We start from the raw sequence: 25,100 nt of genomic DNA, 5'->3' as shown, positions 1-25,100 counted from the left end.
GTACCAGGCTTACACCAGCAGGGGGACCTGGGGTGGTGGTCGCTTCCGCCCAAAGATGAGTCACTTCCGCCCAAAGCGGAAGCTGATGCAACAGTAACCGGATGTTGCAAGTCCACGTAAAGTGCATGTGCAGGCTTTCTGAGATAGAGCCCCTCCCCTAAAATAAACAGAGTTCCTGCTTCCAGCCAAGAGAGTGCACGTGTTTTTTCATCCCCAGCCCCTCTGCCGTGTTCCTGAACCCCGTCAGCCTGCAGGCAGTACCGGCAAGTGGCGCCCGAATGTGGGACACGAGTACGAGGGATCCTCTGAGGTCCGATCAATCAGTAAGGTAAGGATTAGGTAAGTGATCGGCATTATGGGCAATACCATGTCCAAGGGCCAACTTGTTAGAGCCCTACAACTTCTGCTTAAACATTATGGAACTCCCATTAAGGTCCAAACCCTTAATGATCTAGTCTCAGTCCTCGCAAATACCAGCAAATGGTTCTTTCAGCAGGACACCGTCTCAGTAAGAAAATGGGAAAAGGTCAAAGCAGACTTCCTTCTTTACAGGGACCTTTATGGACCCCAAACTATCCCCCCCCGTATTTTTTCTGTGTGTCAGCTAGTCCATGATGCCCTTAGTGATGGGGGAGCAGCTGCTTATGAACTAGTGGCTGAGGTATTGCACTCTGCAGCTCAGTCTGAAAGCAAAAAGCCTGCCACATACTCGGCTGCAGCAAGCTCAGCCACAGAAACCCTCCCTTCTCAATCCTCAAATCCGGGGGTAGATTCCTCTTCAGACGAGGGGAATGTGGAGGACAATACAAACTATCCATCTCCTTATGATAGACCACCCCCATCAACCAAAAATCCATCAACCAAAAATCGGTGGCATCCCTCCCCCACCACTCTCCCCTCTGCCCCTCCACTTAACTCCCATGGCTCTGACCCAGACCTTCCTGGGCTTATACATTCCCTAACTTCTGTTCTTTCGAGATTTGTACCCTCCAACTCTGAAAATTCTCGGGAATCCCTTCTGGCCTGCCCGGTTTCAGTTGTTCAAAATGATCAGGGACAGCAGGTCCGGCAACATTCGGCACTGCCTTTCCAAGACCTCAAGCTCTTGAAAGAATCTATCAGAGACTATGGACTTCAGAGCCCTTTTGTTCACCAAATGTTAGACACCTTTGAAACCTTTATTATGACACCCAATGACTGGAAGGACACTTTCCGCGCAGTTTTGAGCCCAGGGGATTATCTTTTGTGGAAGGGTCAGTTTACAGAACTCTGTGACCAGTATGCTCAAAACAATATTCAAAGAGGTTTTCCCCAACAAACTAAAGAAATGTTACCCGGGGAGGGTCCCAATTATAGTACTAATCAGCAACAATGTTTATATAATCCTGTTGTTTTTGCACAAGTAGCCTTGGCTGCAAAATCAGCTTGGAAGGCACTGGGATCCAGGAGACAGCCTCACCAATCCCTTACAAAAATCCTTCAGGGCCCCTCAGAGCCATTTGCTGACTTTGTAGCTCGCCTTTTAACAGCAACCTCTCGAATTATGGGAGAGGGCGAGCCTACCTCTATACTAGTCAAACAATGGGCATTTGAAAATGCTAACAGGGCCTCCCCGGTGGCGCAGCGGTTGAGCGCTGGGTTGCGAAGCTGCGCGCGGCCTCTGCGGCGCCGGTTCGATCCCCGGCTGCTCCCCGGCCACCAGAGGAGGGTCCCACATGGCGTGCAGACCTCTCCTGCCGCCCGCTGCTCCCCTCAGCAGTGTACTTCGGTCCTTCTGCCTGCTCTGCTCCCCGCTCTGGCTCTGGTGAATTCTCTCACCCTCCCGTGCTTCTGACTGTGCCCAGTGCATGTATAAACAAAACAAACAAACAAACCAGCAAACAAATGAATAAAGCATGCCTCTATAAAAAAAAATAAAAAATAAATAAAAAAATGAAAATTCTAACAAATGGTGCCAGGAGGCCATTCGCCCATGGAAGGATAAACAGGATATTTCTGGGTACATTCACTTGTGTAAGGATATTGACGGGGCTACCGTTACAGGCACCATCATGGCGGCGGCTCTGCAGCCATCAGCCCAGCACCCCCCCTCCTTTGCAACATGATTCATTGGACAATAGTTAATAATACCCCTTTCCTTCTGCAAGTTTCCAGAAAGGGGGGTATTCTCCTGTTACTCTTGTCTACCAATTCCACCACTGGACTTCCTTCTATAGTGTCTTTCATTCTATCGTTCAACAATCAATCCTCCCTCAATTGTACCTGTCACCTTTCCTCTTGTTGGTCCAGAACCCTCAGCAATTCCTTTGTTGTCATGCGTTTCCCTAAGGTCATTATTATGCCTGTCAATGTGTCTGAGTCTACTTCTCAGGTAATCATCCGAAATCGATAAGCAGGTCCGGCATTGGTTGTTGGCACCTTTCGTGGTCGGCGGCCTAGATCTATCCAACTTCGTACTCAATGCAGATATCAACAACCATCTCGCAGTCGGACTACTCCAGAGTCTCCAGCACCTTTTTCACACAATATTCCATCAACAACGATCTCGCAGTCGGACTACTCCCGTTGAATCCACAAGTTTCCTTAATACAGGAAGAAATTGACTTACTGACTTTAACTGCTCATGTTCCTTGTATTCCTACCTATGGCTTCATGTGTGTTACACCTGCCATCCTTTTCAACTATTCCTTTCAAGTTCATACCCTTAATGCCTACCTGCGCGGCCCGTGGAACCAAACCTTTCTCAATTTTACTGCACAATTGGCTAATCAAATTCTATCCATTAACAACATCCGTGCTTCAGTACAAAATCCTTGGGGGAAGCAATATCACTCCTATGTACAATCCTCTTCTGCCTGGAAATTATTTTCTACATCCTGTGGTGCCAGTGGAATAGACGTGGTGCAGTGGAATAGACGAAAAATCTGCAAGTAGCTCTCCAAAACGTGCGCCATTCTCCATTACAGCCCACTGAAAATCCCAGGGTGTGGATAAACACTGCCCTTGACCACCTGTAGGCCAATGACGGGTAAGATGGTGGTGTACCCGTAGCAACCTAAGACAGCTCCACTACCTTACCTAGGATCCTGGTAGTGGGTGGCTATGACGGGTAAGCACGTGAGTACGACTGCCACAACCTAAGACAGGCCCAGTGTGTGTCCCCCCCCATCAATAAAGTAAAAACGGGGGAGATGTCAGTACCAGGCTTACACCAGCAGGGGGACCTGGGGTGGTGGTCGCTTCCGTCCAAAGATGAGTCACTTCCGCCCAAATCGGAGGCTGATGCAACAGTAACCGGATGTTGCAAATCCACGTGAAGTGCATGCGCAGGCTTTCTGAGATATAGCCCCTCCCCTAAAATAAACAGAGTTCCTGCTTCCAGCCAAGAGAGTGCACGTGGTTTTTCATCCCCAGCCCCTCTGCCGTGTTCCTGAACCACGTCGGCCTGCAGGCAGGACCGGCACACTTCCTAGGGCCGCCGCTAGGGCGCGCTGGTGAGGGGGGTTAGGGACCCTCAGCTCCCACCGGGCTGGGGCCACCCCTGCACCCATGGGGGTACGGGTTGTCCTCCGCCATGGGGGAACGGGGCCCCCTTCCCTTTCGCGGAAGCCCCAACCTTCCTCCCGGGGCACGCCTGCACCCTCCCCTCGCACTCACGGCCCCAGCGGCGGGGCCGTGCGCCCGCAGACGCCCTAGACGGAGGGCCGGGGTCCCCGTCTGGGGAGGACACCCCCTGGAAGCCAGGGACGAGCGGCGACCGCGGCCTCTTCCAAAACGGCAGGCACACAGGCCTGCGCGGCAAAAAGCCCCCGGCAAGGCAGCACCACTCAAAGTGGAAGGGTCCGCACCTGGCCCAGCAGCTCTTGATGAGCCCCAGGCCCCGCCCCTGGCCGGAGCCTGACCCCGCCCACCCGACTCTGGCTGCGCACAGGTGCACTTCCAAGGGCCGCCGCTAGGGGGCGCTGGTGAGAGGGTTCAGCCCCCACCGGGCTGGGGCCACCCCTGCACCCATGGGGGTACGGGATTGTCTCCGCCATGTGGGGAACGGGGCCCCCTTCCCATTAGCGGAAGCCCCAACCTTCCTCCCGGGGCACGCCTGCACCCTCCCCTCGCACTCACGGCCCCAGCGGCGGGGCCTCGCGCCCGCAGACGCCCTAGACGGAGGGCCGGCGTCCTCGTCAGGGGAGGGCACCCCCTGGAAGCCAGGGACGAGCGGCGACCGGGGCCTCTTCCAAAACGGCAGGCACACAGGCCTGCGCGGCAAAAAGCCCCCGGCAAGGCAGCACCACTCAAAGGGGAAGGGTCCGCACCTGGCCCAGCAGCTCTTGATGAGCCCCAGGCCCCGCCCCTGGCCGGAGCCTGACCCCGCCCACCCGACTCTGGCTGCGCACAGGTGCACTTCCAAGGGCCGCCGCTAGGGGGCGCTGGTGAGGGGGTTCGGCGACCCTCAGCCCCCACCGGGCTGCGGCCACCCCTGCACCCATGGGGGTACGGGATTGTCTCCGCCATGTGGGGAACGGGGCCCCCTTCCCCTTCGCGGAAGCCCCAACCTTCCTCCCGGGGCACGCCTGCACCCTCCCCTCGCACTCACGGCCCCAGCGGCGGGGCCGTGCGCCCGCAGACGCCCTATACGGAGGGCCGGGGTCCCCGTCTGGGGAGGTCACCCCCTGGAAGCCAGGGACGAGCGGCGACCGCGGCCTCTTCCAAAACGGCAGGCACACAGGCCTGCGCGGCAAAAAGCCCCCGGCAAGGCAGCACCACTCAAAGGGGAAGGGTCCGCACCTGGCCCAGCAGCTCTTGATGAGCCCCAGGCCCCGCCCCTGGCCGGAGCCTGACCCCGCCCACCCGATTCTGGCTGCGCACAGGTGCACTTCCTAGGGACGCCGCTAGGGGGCGCTGGTGAGGGGGTTCGGGGACACTCAGCCCCCAACGGGCTGCGGCCACCCCTGCAACCATGGGGTTACGGGTTGTCCTCCGCCATGGGGGAACGGGGCCCCCTTCCCCTTCGCGGAAGCCCCAACCTTCCTCCCGGGGCACGCCTGCACCCTCCCCTCGCACTCACGGCCCAAGCGGCGAGGCCGTGCGCCCGCAGACGCACTAGACGGAGGGCCGGGGTCCCCGTCTGGGGAGGGCACCCCCTGGAAGCCAGGGACGAGCGGCGACCGCGGCCTCTTCCAAAACGGCAGACACACAGGCCTGCGCGGCAAAAAGCCCCCAGCAAGGCAGCACCACTCAAAAGGGAAGGGTCCGTACCTGGCCCAGCAGCTCTTGATGAGCCCCAGGCCCCGCCCCTGGCCGGAGCCTGACCCCGCCCACCCGACTCTGGCTGCGCACAGGTGCACTTCCAAGGGCCGCCGCTAGGGGGCGCTGGTGAGGGGGTTCGGGGACCCTCAGCCCCCACCGGGCTGGGGCCACCCCTGCACCCATGGGGGTACGGGATTGTCTCCGCCATGTGGGGAACGGGGCCCTCTTCCCCTTCGCGGAAGCCCCAACCTTCCTCCCGGGGCACGCCTGCACCCTCCACTCGCACTCACGGCCCCAGCGGCGGGGCCGTGCGCCCGCAGACGCCCTAGACGGAGGGCCGGGGTCCCCGTCAGGGGAGGGCACCCCCTGGAAGCCAGGGACGAGCGGCCACCAGGGCCTCTTCCAAAACGGCAGGCACAGAGGCCTGCGCGGCAAAAAGCCCCGGGCAAGGCAGCACCACTCAAAGGGGAAGGGTCCTTACCTGGCCCAGCAGCTCTTGATGAGCCCCAGGCCCCGCCCCTGGCCGGAGCCTGACCCCGCCCACCCGACACTGGCTGCGCACAGGTGCACTTCCTAGGGCCGCCGCTAGGGGGCGCGGCGAGGGGGTTCGGGGACCCTCAGCCCCCAACGGGCTGCGGCCACCCCTGCACCCATGGGGGTACGGGTTGTCCTCCGCCATGGGGGAACGGGGCCCACTTCCCCTTCGCGGAAGCCCCAACCTTCCTCCCGGGGCACGCCTGCACCCTCGCCTCGCACTCACGGCCCCAGCGGCGAGGCCGTGCGCCCGCAGACGCCCTAGACGGAGGGCCGGGGTCCCCGTCTTGGGAGGGCACCCCCTGGAAGCCAGGGACGAGCGGCGACCGCGGCCTCTTCCAAAACGGCAGGCACACAGGCCAGCGCGGCAAAAAGTCCCCAGCAAGGCAGCACCACTCAAAGGGGAAGGGTCCGCACTTGGCCCAGCAGCTCTTGATGAGCCCCAGGCCCCGACCCTGGCCGGAGCCTGACCCCGCCCACCCGACTCTAGCTGCGCACAGGTGCACTTCCAAGGGACGCCGCTAGGGGGCGCTGGTGAGGGGGTTCGGGGACCCTCAGCCCCCAACGGGCTGCGGCCACCCCTGCACCCATGGGGGTACGGGTTGTCCTCCGCCATGGGGGAACGGGGCCCCCTTCCCTTTGCGGAAGCCCCAACCTTCCTCCCGGGGCACGACTGCACCCTCCCCTCCACTCACGGCCCAAGCGGCGAGGCCGTGCGCCCGCAGACGCCCTAGATGGAGGGCCGGGGTCCCCGTCTGGGGAGGGCACCCCCTGGAAGCCAGGGACGAGCGGCGACCGCGGCCTCTTCCAAAACGGCAGGCACACAGGCCTGCGCGGCAAAAAGCCCCCAGCAAGGCAGCACCACTCAAAAGGGAAGGGTCCGTACCTGGCCCAGCAGCTCTTGATGAGCCCCAGGCCCCGCCCCTGGCCGGAGCCTGACCCCGCCCACCCGACTCTGGCTGCGCACAGGTGCACTTCCAAGGGCCGCCGCTAGGGGGCGCTGGTGAGGGGGTTCGGGGACCCTCAGCCCCCACCGGGCTGGGGCCACCCCTGCACCCATGGGGGTACGGGATTGTCTCCGCCATGTGGGGAACGGGGCCCTCTTCCCCTTCGCGGAAGCCGCAACCTTCCTCCCAGGGCACGCCTGCACCCTCCACTCGCACTCACGGCCCCGCGGCGGGGCCGTGCGCCCGCAGACGCCCTAGACGGAGGGCCGGGGTCCCCGTCAGGGGAGGGCACCCCCTGGAAGCCAGGGACGAGCGGCGACCGCGGCCTCTTCCAAAACGGCAGGCACAGAGGCCTGCGCGGCAAAAAGCCCCGGGCAAGGCAGCACCACTCAAAGGGGAAGGGTCCGCACCTGGCCCAGCAGCTCTTGATGAGCCCCAGGCCCCGCCCCTGGCCGGAGCCTGACCCCGCCCACCCGACTCTGGCTGCGCACAGGTGCACTTCCTAGGGCCGCCGCTAGGGGGCGATGGTGAGGGGGTTCGGGGACCCTCAGCCCCCAACGGACTGCGGCCACCACTGCACCCATGGTGGTACGGGTGGTCCTCCGCCATGGGGGAACGGGTCCCCCTTCCCCTTCGCGGAAGCCCCAACCTTCCTCCCGGGGCACGCCTGCACCCTCCCCTCGCACTCACGGCCCCAGCGGCGAGGCCGTGCGCCCGCAGACGCCCTAGACGGAGGGCCGGGGTCCCCGTCTGGGGAGGGCACCCCCTGGAAGCCAGGGACGAGCGGCGACCGCGGCCTCTTCCAAAACGGCAGGCACACAGGCCTGCGCGGCAAAAAGCCCCCAGCAAGGCAGCACCACTCAAAGGGGAAGGACCCGTACCTGGCCCAGCAGCTCTTGATGAGCCCCAGGCCCCGCCCCTGTCCGGAGCCTGACCCCGCCCACCCGACTATGGCTGCGCACAGGTGCACTTCCAAGGGCCGCCGCTAGGGGGTGTTGGTGAGGGGTTTAGGGGACCCTCAGCCCCCACCGGGCTGGGGCCACCCCTGCACCCATGGGGGTACGGGATTGTCTCCGCCATGTGGGTAACGGGGCCCACTTCCCCTTCGCGGAAGCCCCAACCTTCCTCCCGGGGCACGCCTGCACCCTCCACTCGCACTCACGGCCCCAGCGGCCGGGCCTCGCGCCCGCAGACGCCCTAGAGGGAGGGCCGGCGTCCCCGTCAGGGGAGGGCACCCCCTGGAAGCCAGGGACGAGCGGCGACCGCAGCCTCTTCCAAAACGGCAGGCACACAAGCCTGCGCGGCAAAAAACCCCCGGCAAGGCAGCACCACTCAAAGGGGAAGGACCCGTACCTGGCCCAGCAGCTCTTGATGAGCCCCAGGCCCCGCCCCTGGCCGGAGCCTGACCCCGCCCACCCGACTCTGGCTGCGCACAGGTGCACTTCAAAGGGCCGCCGCTAGGGGGCGCTGGTGAGGGTGTTCGGGGACCCTCAGCCCCCACCTGGCTGGGGCCAACCCTGCACCCATGGGGGTACGGGATTGTCTCCGCCATGTGGGGAACGGGGCCCTCTTCCCCTTCGCGGAAGCCCCAACCTTCCTCCCAGAGCACGCCTGCACCCTCCACTCGCACTCACGGCCCCAGCGGCGGGGCCGTGCGCCCGCAGACGCCCTAGACGGAGGGCCGGGGTCCCCGTCAGGGGAGGGCACCCCCTGGAAGCCAGGGACGAGCGGCGACCGCGGCCTCTTCCAACACGGCAGGCACAGAGGCCTGCGCGGCAAAAAGCCCCTGGCAAGGCAGCACCACTCAAAGGGGAAGGGACCGCACCTGGCCCAGCAGCTCTTGATGAGCCCCAGGCCCCGCCCCTGCCCGGAGCCTGACCCCGCCCACCCGACTCTAGCTGCGCACAGGTGCACTTCCAAGGGCCGCCGCTAGGGGGCGCTGGTGAGGGCGTTCGGGGACACTCAGGCCCACCGGGCTGGGGCCACCCCTGCACCCATTGGGGTACGGGATTGTCTCCGCCATGTGGGGAACGGGGCCCCCTTCCCCTTCGCGGTAGCCCCAACCTTCCTCCCGGGGCACGCCTGCACCCTCCACTCTCACTCACGGCCACAGCGGCGGGGCCGTGCGCCCGCCGACGCCCTAGACGGAGGGCCGGGGTCCCCGTCAGGGGAGTGCACCCCCTGGAAGCCAGGGACGAGCGGCGACCGCGGCCTCTTCCAAAACGGCAGGCACACAGGCCTGCGCGGCAAAAAGCCCCCGGCAGGGCAGCACCACTCAAAGGGGAAGTGTCCGCACCTGGCCCAGCAGCTCTTGATGAGCCCCAGGCCCCGCCCCTGGCCGGAGCCTGACCCCGCCCACCCGATTCTGGCTGCGCACAGGTGCACTTCCTAGGGACGCCGCTAGGGGGCGCTGGTGAGGGGGTTCGGGGACCCTCAGCCTCCAACGGGCTAGGGCCACCCTTGCACCCATGGGGGTACGGGTTGTCCTCCGCCATGGGGGAACGGGGCCCCCTTCTCCTTCGCGGAATCCCCAACCTTCCTCCCGGGGCACGCCTGCACCCTCCCCTCGCACTCACGGCCCCAGCGGCGGGGCCGTGCGCCCCGCCCGCACACGCCCTAGACGGAGGGCCGGGGTCCCCGTCTGGGGAGGGCACCCCCTGGAAGCCAGGGACGAACGGCGACCGCGGCCTATTCCAAAATGGCAGGCACACAGGCCTGCGCGGCAAAAAGCCCCCGGCAAGGCAGCACCACTCAAAGGGGAAGGGTCCGCACCTGGCCCAGCAGCTCTTGATGAGCCCCAGGCCCCGCCCCTGGCCGGAGCCTGACCCCGCCCACCCGACTCTGGCTGCGCACAGGTGCACTTCCAAGGGCCGCCGCTAGGGGCCGCTGGTGAGGGGGTTCGGGGACCTTCAGCCCCCACCGGGCTGGGGCCACCCCTGCACCCATGGGGGTCCGGGATTGTCTCCGCCATGTGGGGAACGGGCCCCCCTTCCCCTTCGCGGAAGCCCCAACCTTCCTCCCGAGGAACGCCTGCACCCTCCCCTCGCACTCACGGCCCCAGCGGCGAGGCCGTGCGCCCGCAGACGCCCTAGACGGAGGGCCGGGGTCCCCGTCTGGGGAGGGCACCCCCTGGAAGCCAGGGACGAGCGGCGACCGCGGCCTCTTCCAAAACGGCAGGCACACAGGCCTGCGCGGCAAAAAGCCCCGGACAAGGCAGCACCACTCAAAGGGGAAGGGTCCGCACCTGGCCCAGCAGCTCTTGATGAGCCCCAGGCCCCGCCCCGAGCCGGAGCCTGACCCCGCCCACCCGACTCTGGCTGCGCACAGGTGCACTTCCAAGGGCCGCCGCTAGGGGGCGCTGGTGAGGGCGTTCGGGGACCCTCAGCCCCCAACGGGCTGCGGCCACCCCTGCACCCATGGGGGTACGGGATTGTCTCCGCCATGTGGGGAACGGGGCCCTCTTCCCCTTCGCGGAAGCCCCAACCTTCCTCCCGGGGCACGCCTGCACCCTCCACTCGCACTCACGGCCCGAGCGGCGGGGCCGTGCGCCCGCAGACGCCCTAGAAGGAGGGCCGGGGTCCCCGTCAGGGGAGGGCACCCCTTGGAAGCCAGGGACGAGCGCCGACCGCGGCCTCTTCCAAAACGGCAGGCACACAGGCCTGCGCGGCAAAAAGCCCCCGGCAAGGCAGCACCACTCAAAGGGGAAGGGTCCGCACCTGGCCCAGCAGCTCTTGATGAGCCCCAGGCCCCGCCACTGGCCGGAGCCTGACCCCGCCCACCCGACTCTGGCTGCGCACAGGTGCACTTCCAAGGGCCGCCGCTAGGGGGCGCTGGTGAGGGGTTTCGGGGACACTCAGCCCCCAACGGGCTGCGGCCACCCCTGCACCCATGGGGGTACGGGTTGTCCTCCGCCATGGGGGAACGGGGCCCCCTTCCCCTTCGCGGAAGCCCCAACCTTCCTCCCGGGGCACGCCTGCACCCTCCCCTCGCACTCACGGCACCAGCGGCGGGGCCGTGCGACCGCAGACGCCCTAGACGGAGGGCCGGGGTCCCCGTCAGGGGAGGGCAACCCCTGGAAGCCAGGGACGAGCGGCGACCGCGGCCTCTTCCAAAACGGCAGGCACACAGGCCTGCGCGGCAAAAAGCCCACGGCAAGGCAGCACCACTCAAAGGGGAAGGGTCCGCACCTGGCCCAGCAGCTCTTGATGAGCCCCAGGCCCCGCCCCTGGCGGCCGGAGCCTGACCCCGCCCACCCGACTCTGGCTGCGCACAGGTGCACTTCCAAGGGCCGCCGCTAGGGGGCGCTGGTGAGGGGGTTCGGGGACCCTCAGCCCCCAACGGTCTGCGGCCACCCCTGCACCCATGGGGGTACGGGATTGTCTCCGCCATGTGGGGAACGGGGCCCTCTTCCCATTCACGGAAGCCCCAACCTTCCGCCCGGGGCACGCCTGCACCCTCCCCTCGCACTCACGGCCCCAGCGGCGAGGCCGTGCGCCCGCAGACGCCCTAGACGGAGGGCCGGGGTCCCCGTCTGGGGAGGGCACCCCCTGGAAGCCAGGGACGAGCGGCGACCGCGGCCTCTTCCAAAACGGCAGGCACACAGGCCTGCGCGGCAAAAAGCCCCGGACAAGGCAGCACCACTCAAAGGGGAAGGGTCCGCACCTGGCCCAGCAGCTCTTGATGAGCCCCAGGCCCCGCCCCGAGCCGGAGCCTGACCCCGCCCACCCGACTCTGGCTGCGCAGAGGTGCACTTCCAAGGGCCGCCGCTAGGGGGCGCTGGTGAGGGCGTTCGGGGACCCTCAGCCCCCAACGGGCTGCGGCCACCCCTGCACCCATGGGGGTACGGGATTGTCTCCGCCATGTGGGGAACGGGGCCCTCTTCCCCTTCGCGGGAGCCCCAACCTTCCTCCCGGGGCACGCCTGCACCCTCCACTCGCACTCACGGCCCCAGCGGCGGGGCCGTGCGCCCGCAGACGCCCTAGAAGGAGGGCCGGGGTCCCCGTCAGGGGAGGGCACCCCTTGGAAGCCAGGGACGAGCGGCGACCGCGGCCTCTTCCAAAACGGCAGGCACACAGGCCTGCGCGGCAAAAAGCCCCCGGCAAGGCAGCACCACTCAAAGGGGAAGGGTCCGCACCTGGCCCAGCAGCTCTTGATGAGCCCCAGGCCCCGCCCCTGGCCGGAGCCTGACCCCGCCCACCCGACTCTGGCTGCGCACAGGTGCACTTCCAAGGGCCGCCGCTAGGGGGCGCTGGTGAGGGGTTTCGGGGACACTCAGCCCCCAACGGGCTGCGGCCACCCCTGCACCCATGGGGGTACGGGTTGTCCTCCGCCATGGGGGAACGGGGCCCCCTTCCCCTTCGCGGAAGCCCCAACCTTCCTCCCGGGGCACGCCTGCACCCTCCCCTCGCACTCACGGCACCAGCGGCGGGGCCGTGCGACCGCAGACGCCCTAGACGTAGGGCCGGGGTCCCCGTCAGGGGAGGGCAACCCCTGGAAGCCAGGGACGAGCGGCGACCGCGGCCTCTTCCAAAACGGCAGGCACACAGGCCTGCGCGGCAAAAAGCCCACGGCAAGGCAGCACCACTCAAAGGGGAAGGGTCCGCACCTGGCCCAGCAGCTCTTGATGAGCCCCAGGGCCCGCCTCTGGCCGGAGCCTGACCCCGCTCACCCGATTCTGGCTGCGCACAGGTGCACTTCCTAGGGACGCCGCTAGGGTGCGCTGGTGAGGCGGTTCGGGGACCTTCAGCCCCCAACGGGCTAGGGCCACCCTTGCACCCATGGGGGTACCGGATTGTCCTCCCTCATGGGGGAACGGGGCCCCCTTGCCCTTCGCGGAAGCCCCAACCTTCCTCCCGGGGGAAGCCTGCACCTCCTCTCGGACTCACAGCCCCAGCGGCGGGGCCGTGCGCCCGCAGACGCCCTAGACGGAGGGCCGGGGTCCCCGTCAGGGGAGGGCACCCCCTGGAAGCCAGGGACGAGCGGCGACCGCGGCCTCTTCCAAAACGGCAGGCACACAGGCCTGCGCGGCAAAAAGCCCCGGGCAAGGCAGCACCACTCAAAGGGGAAGGGTCCGCACCTGGCCCAGCAGCTCTTGATGAGCCCCAGGCCCCGCCCCTGGCCGGAGCCTGACCCCGCCCACCCGATTCTGGCTGCGCACAGGTGCACTTCCTAGGGACGCCGCTAGGGGGCTCTGGTGAGGGGGTTCGGGGACCCTCAGCCCCCAACGGGCTGGGGCCACCCCTGCACCAATGGGGGTACGGGATTGTCTCCACCATGTGGGGAACGGGGCCCCCTTCCCCTTCGCGGAAGCCCCAACCTTCCTCCCGGGGCACGCCTGCACCCTCCCCTCGCACTCACGGCCCCAGCGGCGAGGCCGTGCGCCCGCAGACGCCCTAGACGGAGGGCCGGGGTCCCCGTCAGGGGAGGTCACCCCCTGGAAGCCAGGGACGAGCGACGACCGCGGCCTCTTCCAAAACGGCAGGCACACAGGCCTGCGCGGAAAAAATCCCCCGGCAAGGCAGCACCACTCAAAGGGGAAGGGTCCGCACCTGGCCCAGCAGCTCTTGATGAGCCCCAGGCCCCGCCCCTGGGCGGAGCCTGACCCCGCCCACCCGACTCTGGCTGCGCACAGGTGCACTTCCTAGGGACGCCGCTAGGGGGCGCTGGTGAGGGGGTTCGGGGACCCTCAGCCCCCAACGGGCTGGGGCCACCCCTGCACCCATGGGGGTACGGGATTGTCTCCACCATGTGGGGAACGGGGCCCCCTTCCCCTTCGCAGAAGCCCCAACCTTCCTCCCGGGGCACGCCTGCACCCTCCCCTCGCACTCACAGCCCCAGCGGCGGGGCCGTGCGCCCGCAGACGCCCTAGACGGAGGGCCGGGGTCCCCGTCAGGGGAGGGCACCCCCTGGAAGCCAGGGACGAGCGGCGACCGCGGCCTCTTCCAAAACGGCAGGCACACAGGCCTGCGCGGCAAAAAGCCCCCGGCAAGGCAGCACCACTCAAAGGGGAAGGGTCCGCACCTGGCCCAGCAGCTCTTGATGAGCCCCAGGCCCCGCCCCTGGCCGGAGCCTGACCCCGCCCACCCGACTCTGGCTGCGCACAGGTGCACTTCCAAGGGCCGCCGCTAGGGGGCGCTGGTGAGGGGGTTCGGGGACCCTCAGCCCCCACCGGGCTGGGGCCACCCCTGCACCCATGGGGGTACGGTTGTCCTCCGCCATGGGGGAACGGGGCCCCCTTCCCTTTCACGGAAGCCACAACCTTCCTCACGGGGCACGCCTGCACCCTCCCCTCGCACTCACGGCCCCAGCGGCGGGGCCGTGCGCCCGCAGAAGCCCTAGACGGAGGGCCGGGGACCCCGTCTGGGGAGGACACCCCCTGGAAGCCAGGGACGAGCGGCGACCGCGGCCTCTTCCAAAACGGCAGGCACAAAGGCCTGCGCGGCAAAAAGCCCCCGGCAAGGCAGCACCACTCAAAGGGGAAGGGTCCGCACCTGGCCCAGCAGCTCTTGATGAGCCCCAGGCCCCGCCCCTGGCGGCCGGAGCCTGACCCCGCCCACCCGACTCTGGCTGCGCACAGGTGCACTTCCAAGGGCCGCCGCTAGGGCGCGCTGGTGAGGGGGTTCGGGGACCCTCAGCCCCCAACGGGCTGCGGGCACCCCTGCACCCATGGGGGTACGGGATTGTCTCCGCCATGTGGGGAACGGGGCCCTCTTCCCATTCACGGAAGCCCCAACCTTCCTCCCGGGGCACGCCTGCACCCTCCCCTCGCACTCACGGCCCCAGCGGCGAGGCCGTGCGCCCGCAGACGCCCTAGACGGAGGGCCGGGGTCCCCGTCTGGGGAGGGCAACCCCTGGAAGCCAGGGACGAGCGGCGACCGCGGCCTCTTCCAAAACGGCAGGCACACAGGCCTGCGCGGCAAAAAGCCCACGGCAAGGCAGCACCACTCAAAGGGGAAGGGTCCGCACCTGGCCCAGCAGCTCTTGATGAGCCCCAGGGCCCGCCTCTGGCCGGAGCCTGACCCCGCCCACCCGACTCTGGCTGCGCACAGGTGCACTTCCTAGGGACGACGCTAGGGTGCGCTGGTGAGGCGGTTCGGGGACCTTCAGCCCCCAACGGGCTAGGGCCACCCTTGCACCCATGGGGGTACCGGATTGTCCTCCCTCATGGGGGAACGGGGCCCCCTTGCCCTTCGCGGAAGCCCCAACCTTCCTCCCGGGGGAAGCCTGCACCTCCTCGGACTCACAGCCCCAGAGGCGGGGCCGTGCGCCCGCAGACGCCCTAGACGGAGGGCCGGGGTCCCCGTCAGGGGAGGGCACCCCCTGGAAGCCAGGGACGAGCGGCGACCGCGGCCTCTTCCAATACGGCAGGCACACAGGCCTGCGCGGCAAAAAGCCCCGGGCAAGGCAGCACCACTCAAAGGGGAAGGGTCCGCACCTGGCCCAGCAGCTCTTGATGAGCCCCAGGCCCCGCCCATGGCCGGAGCCTGACCCCGCCCACCCGATTCTGGCTGCGCACAGGTGCACTTCCTAGGGACGCCGCTAGGGGGCTCTGGTGAGGGGGTTCGGGGACCCTCAGCCCCCAACGGGCTGGGGCCACCCCTGCACCAATGGGGGTACGGGATTGTCTCCACCATGTGGGGAACGGGGCCCCCTTCCCCTTCGCGGAAGCCCCAACCTTCCTCCCGGGGCACGCCTGCACCCTCCCCTCGCACTCACGGCCCCAGCGGCGAGGCCGTGCGCCCGCAGACGCCCTAGACGGAGGGCCGGGGTCCCCGTCAGGGGAGGTCACCCCCTGGAAGCCAGGGACGAGCGGCGACCGCGGCCTCTTCCAAAACGGCAGGCACACAGGCCTGCGCGGAAAAAATCCCCCGGCAAGGCAGCACCACTCAAAGGGGAAGGGTCCGCACCTGGCCCAGCAGCTCTTGATGAGCCCCAGGCCCCGCCCATGGGCGGAGCCTGACCCCGCCCACCCGACTCTGGCTGCGCACAGGTGCACTTCCTAGGGACGCCGCTAGGGGGCGCTGGTGAGGGGGTTCGGGGACCCTCAGCCCCCAACGGGCTGGGGCCACCCCTGCACCCATGGGGGTACGGGATTGTCTCCACCATGTGGGGAACGGGGCCCCCTTCCCCTTCGCGGAAGCCCCAACCTTCCTCCCGGGGCACGCCTGCACCCTCCCCTCGCACTCACAGCCCCAGCGGCGGGGCCGTGCGCCCGCAGACGCCCTAGACGGAGGGCCGGGGTCCCCGTCAGGGGAGGGCACCCCCTGGAAGCCAGGGACGAGCGGCGACCGCGGCCTCTTCCAAAACGGCAGGCACACAGGCCTGCGCGGCAAAAAGCCCCCGGCAAGGCAGCACCACTCAAAGGGGAAGGGTCCGCACCTGGCCCAGCAGCTCTTGATGAGCCCCAGGCCCCGCCCCTGGCCGGAGCCTGACCCCGCCCACCCGACTCTGGCTGCGCACAGGTGCACTTCCAAGGGCCGCCGCTAGGGGGCGCTGGTGAGGGGGTTCGGGGACCCTCAGCCCCCACCGGGCTGGGGCCACCCCTGCACCCATGGGGGTACGGGTTGTCCTCCGCCATGGGGGAACGGGGCCCCCTTCCCTTTCGCGGAAGCCACAACCTTCCTCACGGGGCACGCCTGCACCCTCCCCTCGCACTCACGGCCCCAGCGGCGGGGCCGTGCGCCCGCAGAAGCCCTAGACGGAGGGCCGGGGACCCCGTCTGGGGAGGACACCCCCTGGAAGCCAGGGACGAGCGGCGACCGCGGCCTCTTCCAAAACGGCAGGCACACAGGCCTGCGCGGCAAAAAGCCCCAGGCAAGGCAGCACCACTCAAAGGGGAAGGGTCCGCACCTGGCCCAGCAGCTCTTGATGAGCCCCAGGCCCCGCCCCTGGCGGCCGGAGTCTGACCCCGCCCACCCGACTCTGGCTGCGCACAGGTGCACTTCCAAGGGCCGCCGCTAGGGGGCGCTGGTGAGGGGGTTCGGGGACCCTCAGCCCCCAACGGGCTGCGGCCACCCCTGCACCCATGGGGGTACGTGATTGTCTCCGCCATGTGGGGAACGGGGCCCTCTTCCCATTCACGGAAGCCCCAACCTTCCTCCCCGGGCACGCCTGCACCCTCCACTCGCACTCACGGCCCCAGCGGCGGGGCCGTGCGCCCGCAGACGCCCTAGAAGGAGGGCCGGGGTCCCCGTCAGGGGAGGGCACCCCCTGGAAGCCAGGGACGAGCGGCGACCGCGGCCTCTTCCAAAACGGCAGGCACACAGGCCTGCGCGGCAAAAAGCCACCGGCAAGGCAGCACCACTCAAAGGGGAAGGGTCCGCACCTGGCCCAGCAGCTCTTGATGAGCCCCAGGCCCCGCCCATGGCCGGAGCCTGACCCCGCCCACCCGATTCTGGCTGCGCACAGGTGCACTTCCTAAGGACGCCGCTAGGGGGCGCTGGTGAGGGGGTTCGGGGACCCTCAGCCCCCAACGGGCTGCGGCCACCCCTGCACCCATGGGGGTACTGGTTGTCCTCCGCCATAGGGGAACGGGGCCCACTTCCCCTTCGCGGAAGCCCCAACCTTCCTCCCGGGGCACGCCTGCACCCTCCCCTCGCACTCACGGCCCCAGCGGCGAGGCCGTGCGCCCGCAGACGCCCTAGTCGGAGGGCCGGGGTCCCCGTCTGGGGAGGGCACCCCCTGGAAGGCAGGGACGAGCGGCGACCGCGGCCTCTTCCAAAACGGCAGGCACACAGGCCTGCGCGGCAAAAAGCCCCGGACAAGGCAGCACCACTCAAAGGGGAAGGGTCCGCACCTGGCCCAGCAGCTCTTGATGAGCCCCAGGCCCCGCCCCTGGCCGGAGCCTGACCCCGCCCACCCGACTCTGGCTGCGCACAGGTGCACTTCCAAGGGCCGCCGCTAGGGGGCGCTGGTGAGGGGGTTCGGGGACCCTCAGCCCCCAACGGGCTGCGGCCACCCCTGCACCCATGGGGGTACGGGATTGTCTCCGCCATGTGGGGAACGGGGCCCTCTTCCCCTTCGCGGAAGCCCCAACCTTCCTCCCGGGGCACGCCTGCACCCTCCACTCGCACTCACGGCCCCAGCGGCGGGGCCGTGCGCCCGCAGAAGCCCTAGACGGAGGGCCGGGGACCCCGTCTGGGGAGGACACCCCCTGGAAGCCAGGGACGAGCGGCGACCGCGGCCTCTTCCAAAACGGCAGGCACACAGGCCTGCGCGGCAAAAAGCCCCGGACAAGGCAGCACCACTCAAAGGGGAAGGGTCCGCACCTGGCCCAGCAGCTCTTGATGAGCCCCAGGCCCCGCCCCTGGCCGGAGCCTGACCCCGCCCACCCGACTCTGGCTGCGCACAGGTGCACTTCCAAGGGCCGCCGCTAGGGGGCGCTGGTGAGGGGGTTCGGGGACCCTCAGCCCCCACCGGGCTGGGGCCACCCCTGCACCCATGGGGGTACGGGTTGTCCTCTGCCATGGGGGAACGGGGCCCCCTTCCCTTTCGCGGAAGCCACAACCTTCCTCACGGGGCACGCCTGCACCCTCCCCTCGCACTCACGGCCCCAGCGGCGGGGCCGTGCGCCCGCAGAAGCCCTAGACGGAGGGCCGGGGACCCCGTCTGGGGAGGACACCCCCTGGAAGCCAGGGACGAGCGGCGACCGCGGCCTCTTCCAAAACGGCAGGCACACAGGCCTGCGCGGCAAAAAGCCCCCGGCAAGGCAGCACCACTCAAAGGGGAAGGGTCCGCACCTGGCCCAGCAGCTCTTGATGAGCCCCAGGCCCCGCCCCTGGCGGCCGGAGTCTGACCCCGCCCACCCGACTCTGGCTGCGCACAGGTGCACTTCCAAGGGCCGCCGCTAGGGGGCGCTGGTGAGGGGGTTCGGGGACCCTCAGCCCCCAACGGGCTGCGGCCACCCCTGCACCCATGGGGGTACGTGATTGTCTCCGCCATGTGGGGAACGGGGCCCTCTTCCCATTCACGGAAGCCCCAACCTTCCTCCCCGGGCACGCCTGCACCCTCCACTCGCACTCAAGCCCCAGCGGCGGGGCCGTGCGCCCGCAGACGCCCTAGAAGGAGGGCCGGGGTCCCCGTCAGGGGAGGGCACCCCCTGGAAGCCAGGGACGAGCGGCGACCGCGGCCTCTTCCAAAACGGCAGGCACACAGGCCTGCGCGGCAAAAAGCCCCCGGCAAGGCAGCACCACTCAAAGGGGAAGGGTCCGCACCTGGCCCAGCAGCTCTTGATGAGCCCCAGGCCCCGCCCATGGCCGGAGCCTGACCCCGCCCACCCGATTCTGGCTGCGCACAGGTGCACTTCCTAAGGACGCCGCTAGGGGGCGCTGGTGAGGGGGTTCGGGGACCCTCAGCCCCCAACGGGCTGCGGCCACCCCTGCACCCATGGGGGTACTGGTTGTCCTCCGCCATAGGGGAACGGGGCCCACTTCCCCTTCGCGGAAGCCCCAACCTTCCTCCCGGGGCACGCCTGCACCCTCCCCTCGCACTCACGGCCCCAGCGGCGAGGCCGTGCGCCCGCAGACGCCCTAGTCGGAGGGCCGGGGTCCCCGTCTGGGGAGGGCACCCCCTGGAAGGCAGGGACGAGCGGCGACCGCGGCCTCTTCCAAAACGGCAGGCACACAGGCCTGCGCGGCAAAAAGCCCCGGACAAGGCAGCACCACTCAAAGGGGAAGGGTCCGCACCTGGCCCAGCAGCTCTTGATGAGCCCCAGGCCCCGCCCCTGGCCGGAGCCTGACCCCGCCCACCCGACTCTGGCTGCGCACAGGTGCACTTCCAAGGGCCGCCGCTAGGGGGCGCTGGTGAGGGGGTTCGGGGACCCTCAGCCCCCAACGGGCTGCGGCCACCCCTGCACCCATGGGGGTACGGGATTGTCTCCGCCATGTGGGGAACGGGGCCCTCTTCCCCTTCGCGGAAGCCCCAAACTTCCTCCCGGGGCACGCCTGCACCCTCCACTCGCACTCACGGCCCCAGCGGCGGGGCCGTGAGCCCGCAGACGCCCTAGAAGGAGGGCCGGGGTCCCCGTCAGGGGAGGGCACCCCCTGGAAGCCAGGGACGAGCGGCGAACGCGGCCTCTTCCAAAACGGCAGGCACACAGGCCTGCGCGGCAAAAAGCCCCCGGCAAGGCAGCACCACTCAAAGGGGAAGGGTCCGCACCTGGCCCAGCAGCTCTTGATGAGCGCCAGGCCCCGCCCATGGCCGGAGCCTGACCCCGCACACCCGATTCTGGCTGCGCACAGGTGCACTTCCTAGGGACGCCGCTAGGGGGCGATGGTGAGGGGGTTCGGGGACCCTCAGCCCCCAACGGGCTGCGGCCACCCCTGCACCCATGGGGTTACTGGTTGTCCTCCGCCATAGGGGAACGGGGCCCACTTCCCCTTCGCGGAAGCCCCAACCTTCCTCCCGGGGCACGCCTGCACCCTCCCCTCGCACTCACGGCCCCAGCGGAGAGGCCGTGCGCCCGCAGACGCCCTAGACGGAGGGCCGGGGTCCCCGTCTGGGGAGGGCACCCCCTGGAAGGCAGGGACGAGCGGCGACCGCGGCCTCTTCCAAAACGGCAGGCACACAGGCCTGCGCGGCAAAAAGCCCCGGACAAGTCAGCACCACTCAAAGGGGAAGGGTCCGCACCTGGCCCAGCAGCTCTTGATGAGCCCCAGGCGCCGCCCCTGGCCGGAGCCTGACCCCGCCCACCCGACTCTGGCTGCGCACAGGTGCACTTCCAAGGGCCGCCGCTAGGGGGCGCTGGTGATGGGTTTCGGGGACACTCAGCCCCCAACGGGCTGCGGCCACCCCTGCACCCATGGGGGTACGGGTTGTCCTCGCCATGGGGGAACGGGGCCCCCTTCCCCTTCGCGGAAGCCCCAACCTTCCTCCCGGGGCACGCCTGCACCCTCCCCTCGCACTCACGGCACCAGCGGCGGGGCCGTGCGACCGCAGACGCCCTAGACGGAGGGCCGGGACCCCGTCAGGGGAGGGCACCCCCTGGAAGCCAGGGACGAGCGGCGACCGCGGCCTCTTCCAAAACGGGAGGCACACAGGCCTGCGCGGCAAAAAGCCCACGGCAAGGCAGCACCACTCAAAGGGGAAGGGTCCGCACCTGGCCCAGCAGCTCTTGATGAGCCCCAGGCCCCGCCCCTGGCCGGAGCCTGACCCCGCCCACCCGACTCTGGCTGCGCACAGGTGCACTTCCAAGGGCCGCCGCTAGGGGGCGCTGGTGAGGGGGTTCGGGGACCCTCAGCCCCCACCGGGCTGGGGCCACCCCTGCACCCATGGGGGTACGGGTTGTCCTCCGCCATGGGGGAACGGGGCCCCCTTCCCTTTCGCGGAAGCCACAACCTTCCTCACGGGGCACGCCTGCACCCTCCCCTCGCACTCACGGCCCCAGCGGCGGGGCCGTGCGCCCGCAGAAGCCCTAGACGGAGGGCCGGGGACCCCGTCTGGGGAGGACACCCCCTGGAAGCCAGGGACGAGCGGCGACCGCGGCCTCTTCCAAAACGGCAGGCACACAGGCCTGCGCGGCAAAAAGCCCCCGGCAAGGCAGCACCACTCAAAGGGGAAGGGTCCGCACCTGGCCCAGCAGCTCTTGATGAGCCCCAGGCCCCGCCCCTGGCGGCCTGAGCCTGACCCCGCCCACCCGACTCTGGCTGCGCACAGGTGCACTTCCAAGGGCCGCCGCTAGGGGGCGCTGGTGAGGGGCTTCGGGGACCCTCAGCCCCCAACGGGCTGCGGCCACCCCTGCACCCATGGGGGTACGGGATTGTCTCCGCCATGTGGGGAACGGGGCCCTCTTCCCATTCACGGAAGCCCCAACCTTCCTCCCGGGGCACGCCTGCACCCTCCCCTCGCACTCACGGCCCCAGCGGCGAGGCCGTGCGCCCGCAGACGCCCTAGACGGAGGGCCGGGGTCCCCGTCTGGGGAGGGCACCCCCTGGAAGCCAGGGACGAGCGGCGACCGCGGCCTCTTCCAAAACGGCAGGCACACAGGCCTGCGCGGCAAAAAGCCCCGGACAAGGCAGCACCACTCAAAGGGGAAGGGTCCGCACCTGGCCCAGCAGCTCTTGATGAGCCCCAGGCCCCGCCCCGAGCCGGAGCCTGACCCCGCCCACCCGACTCTGGCTGCGCACAGGTGCACTTCCAAGGGCCGCCGCTAGGGGGCGCTGGTGAGGGCGTTCGGGGACCCTCAGCCCCCAACGGGCTGCGGCCACCCCTGCACCCATGGGGGTACGGGATTGTCTCCGCCATGTGGGGAACGGGGCCCTCTTCCCCTTCGCGGAAGCCCCAACCTTCCTCCCGGGGCACGCCTGCACCCTCCACTCGCACTCACGGCCCCAGCGGCGGGGCCGTGCGCCCGCAGACGCCCTAGAAGGAGGGCCGGGGTCCCCGTCAGGGGAGGGCACCCCTTGGAAGCCAGGGACGAGCGGCGACCGCGGCCTCTTCCAAAACGGCAGGCACACAGGCCTGCGCGGCAAAAAGCACCCGGCAAGGCAGCACCACTCAAAGGGGAAGGGTCCGCACCTGGCCCAGCAGCTCTTGATGAGCCCCAGGCCCCGCCCCTGGCCGGAGCCTGACCCCGCCCACCCGACTCTGGCTGCGCACAGGTGCACTTCCAAGGGCCGCCGCTAGGGGGCGCTGGTGAGGGCGTTCGGGGACCCTCAGCCCCCAACGGGCTGCGGCCACCCCTGCACCCATGGGGGTACGGGTTGTCCTCCGCCATGGGGGAACGGGGCCCCCTTCCCCTTCGCGGAAGCCCCAACCTTCCTCCCGGGGCACGCCTGCACCCTCCCCTCGCACTCACGGCACCAGCGGCGGGGCCGTGCGACCGCAGACGCCCTAGACGGAGGGCCGGGGTCCCCGTCAGGGGAGGGCAACCCCTGGAAGCCAGGGACGAGCGGCGACCGCGGCCTCTTCCAAAACGGCAGGCACACAGGCCTGCGCGGCAAAAAGCCCACGGCAAGGCAGCACCACTCAAAGGGGAAGGGTCCGCACCTGGCCCAGCAGCTCTTGATGAGCCCCAGGGCCCGCCTCTGGCCGGAGCCTGACCCCGCCCACCCGATTCTGGCTGCGCACAGGTGCACTTCCTAGGGACGCCGCTAGGGTGCGCTGGTGAGGCGGTTCGGGGACCTTCAGCCCCCAACGGGCTAGGGCCACCCTTGCACCCATGGGGGTACCGGATTGTCCTCCCTCATGGGGGAACGGGGCCCCCTTGCCCTTCGCGGAAGCCCCAACCTTCCTCCCGGGGGAAGCCTGCACCTCCTCTCGGACTCACAGCCCCAGCGGCGGGGCCGTGCGCCCGCAGACGCCCTAGACGGAGGGCCGGGGTCCCCGTCAGGGGAGGGCACCCCCTGGAAGCCAGGGACGAGCGGCGACCGCGGCCTCTTCCAAAACGGCAGGCACACAGGCCTGCGCGGCAAAAAGCCCCGGGCAAGGCAGCACCAATCAAAGGGGAAGGGTCCGCACCTGGCCCAGCAGCTCTTGATGAGCCCCAGGCCCCGCCCATGGCCGGAGCCTGACCCCGCCCACCCGATTCTGGCTGCGCACAGGTGCACTTACTAGGGACGCCGCTAGGGGGCTCTGGTGAGGGGGTTCGGGGACCCTCAGCCCCCAACGGGCTGGGGCCACCCCTGCACCAATGGGGGTACGGGATTGTCTCCACTATGTGGGGAACGGGGCCCCCTTCCCCTTCGCGGAAGCCCCAACCTTCCTCCCGGGGCACGCCTGCACCCTCCCCTCGCACTCACGGCCCCAGCGGCGAGGCCGTGCGCCCGCAGACGCCCTAGACGGAGGGCCGGGGTCCCCGTCAGGGGAGGTCACCCCCTGGAAGCCAGGGACGAGCGGCGACCGCGGCCTCTTCCAAAACGGCAGGCACACAGGCCTGCGCGGAAAAAATCCCCCGGCAAGGCAGCACCACTCAAAGGGGAAGGGTCCGCACCTGGCCCAGCAGCTCTTGATGAGCCCCAGGCCTCGCCCCTGGGCGGAGCCTGACCCCGCCCACCCGACTCTGGCTGCGCACAGGTGCACTTCCTAGGGACGCCGCTAGGGGGCGCTGGTGAGGGGGTTCGGGGACCCTCAGCCCCCAACGGGCTGGGGCCACCCCTGCACCCATGGGGGTACGGGATTTTCTCCACCATGTGGGGAACGGGGCCCCCTTCCCCTTCGCGGAAGCCCCAACCTTCCTCCCGGGGCACGCCTGCACCCTCCCCTCGCACTCACAGCCCCAGCGGCGGGGCCGTGCGCCCGCAGACGCCCTAGACGGAGGGCCGGGGTCCCCGTCAGGGGAGGGCACCCCCTGGAAGCCAGGGACGAGCGGCGACCGCGGCCTCTTCCAAAACGGCAGGCACACAGGCCTGCGCGGCAAAAAGCCCCCGGCAAGGCAGCACCACTCAAAGGGGAAGGGTCCGCACCTGGCCCAGCAGCTCTTGATGAGCCCCAGGCCCCGCCCCTGGCCGGAGCCTGACCCCGCCCACCCGACTCTGGCTGCGCACAGGTGCACTTCCAAGGGCCGCGGCTAGGGGGCGCTGGTGAGGGGGTTCGGGGACCCTCAGCCCCCACCGGGCTGGGGCCACCCCTGCACCCATGGGGGTACGGGTTGTCCTCCGCCATGGGGGAACGGGGCCCCCTTCCCTTTCGCGGAAGCCACAACCTTCCTCACGGGGCACGCCTGCACCCTCCCCTCGCACTCACGGCCCCAGCGGCGGGGCCGTGCGCCCGCAGAAGCCCTAGACGGAGGGCCGGGGACCCCGTCTGGGGAGGACACCCCCTGGAAGCCAGGGACGAGCGGCGACCGCGGCCTCTTCCAAAACGGCAGGCACACAGGCCTGCGCGGCAAAAAGCCCCCGGCAAGGCAGCACCACTCAAAGAGGAAGGGTCCGCACCTGGCCCAGCAGCTCTTGATGAGCCCCAGGCCCCGCCCATGGCCGGAGCCTGACCCTGCCCACCCGATTCTGGCTGCGCAAAGGTGCACTTCCTAAGGACGCCGCTAGGGGGCGCTGGTGAGGGGGTTCGGGGACCCTCAGCCCCCAACGGGCTGCGGCCACCCCTGAACCCATGGGGGTACTGGTTGTCCTCCGCCATAGGGGAACGGGGCCCACTACCCCTTCGCGGAAGCCCCAACCTTCCTCCCGGGGCACGCCTGCACCCTCCCCTCGCACTCACGGCCCCAGCGGCGAGGCCGTGCGCCCTCAGACGCCCTAGTCGGAGGGCCGGGGTCCCCGTCTGGGGAGGGCACCCCCTGGAAGGCAGGGACGAGCGGCGACCGCGGCCTCTTCCAAAACGGCAGGCACACAGGCCTGCGCGGCAAAAAGCCCCGGACAAGGCAGCACCACTCAAAGGGGAAGGGTCCGCACCTGGCCCAGCAGCTCTTGATGAGCCCCAGGCCCC

This window comes from Talpa europaea, assembly GCF_964194135.1.
Source record: "Talpa europaea genome assembly, chromosome: 5".
NCBI classification, from domain to species: Eukaryota; Metazoa; Chordata; class Mammalia; order Eulipotyphla; family Talpidae; genus Talpa; species Talpa europaea.
This window is presented reverse-complemented; position numbering follows the sequence as displayed.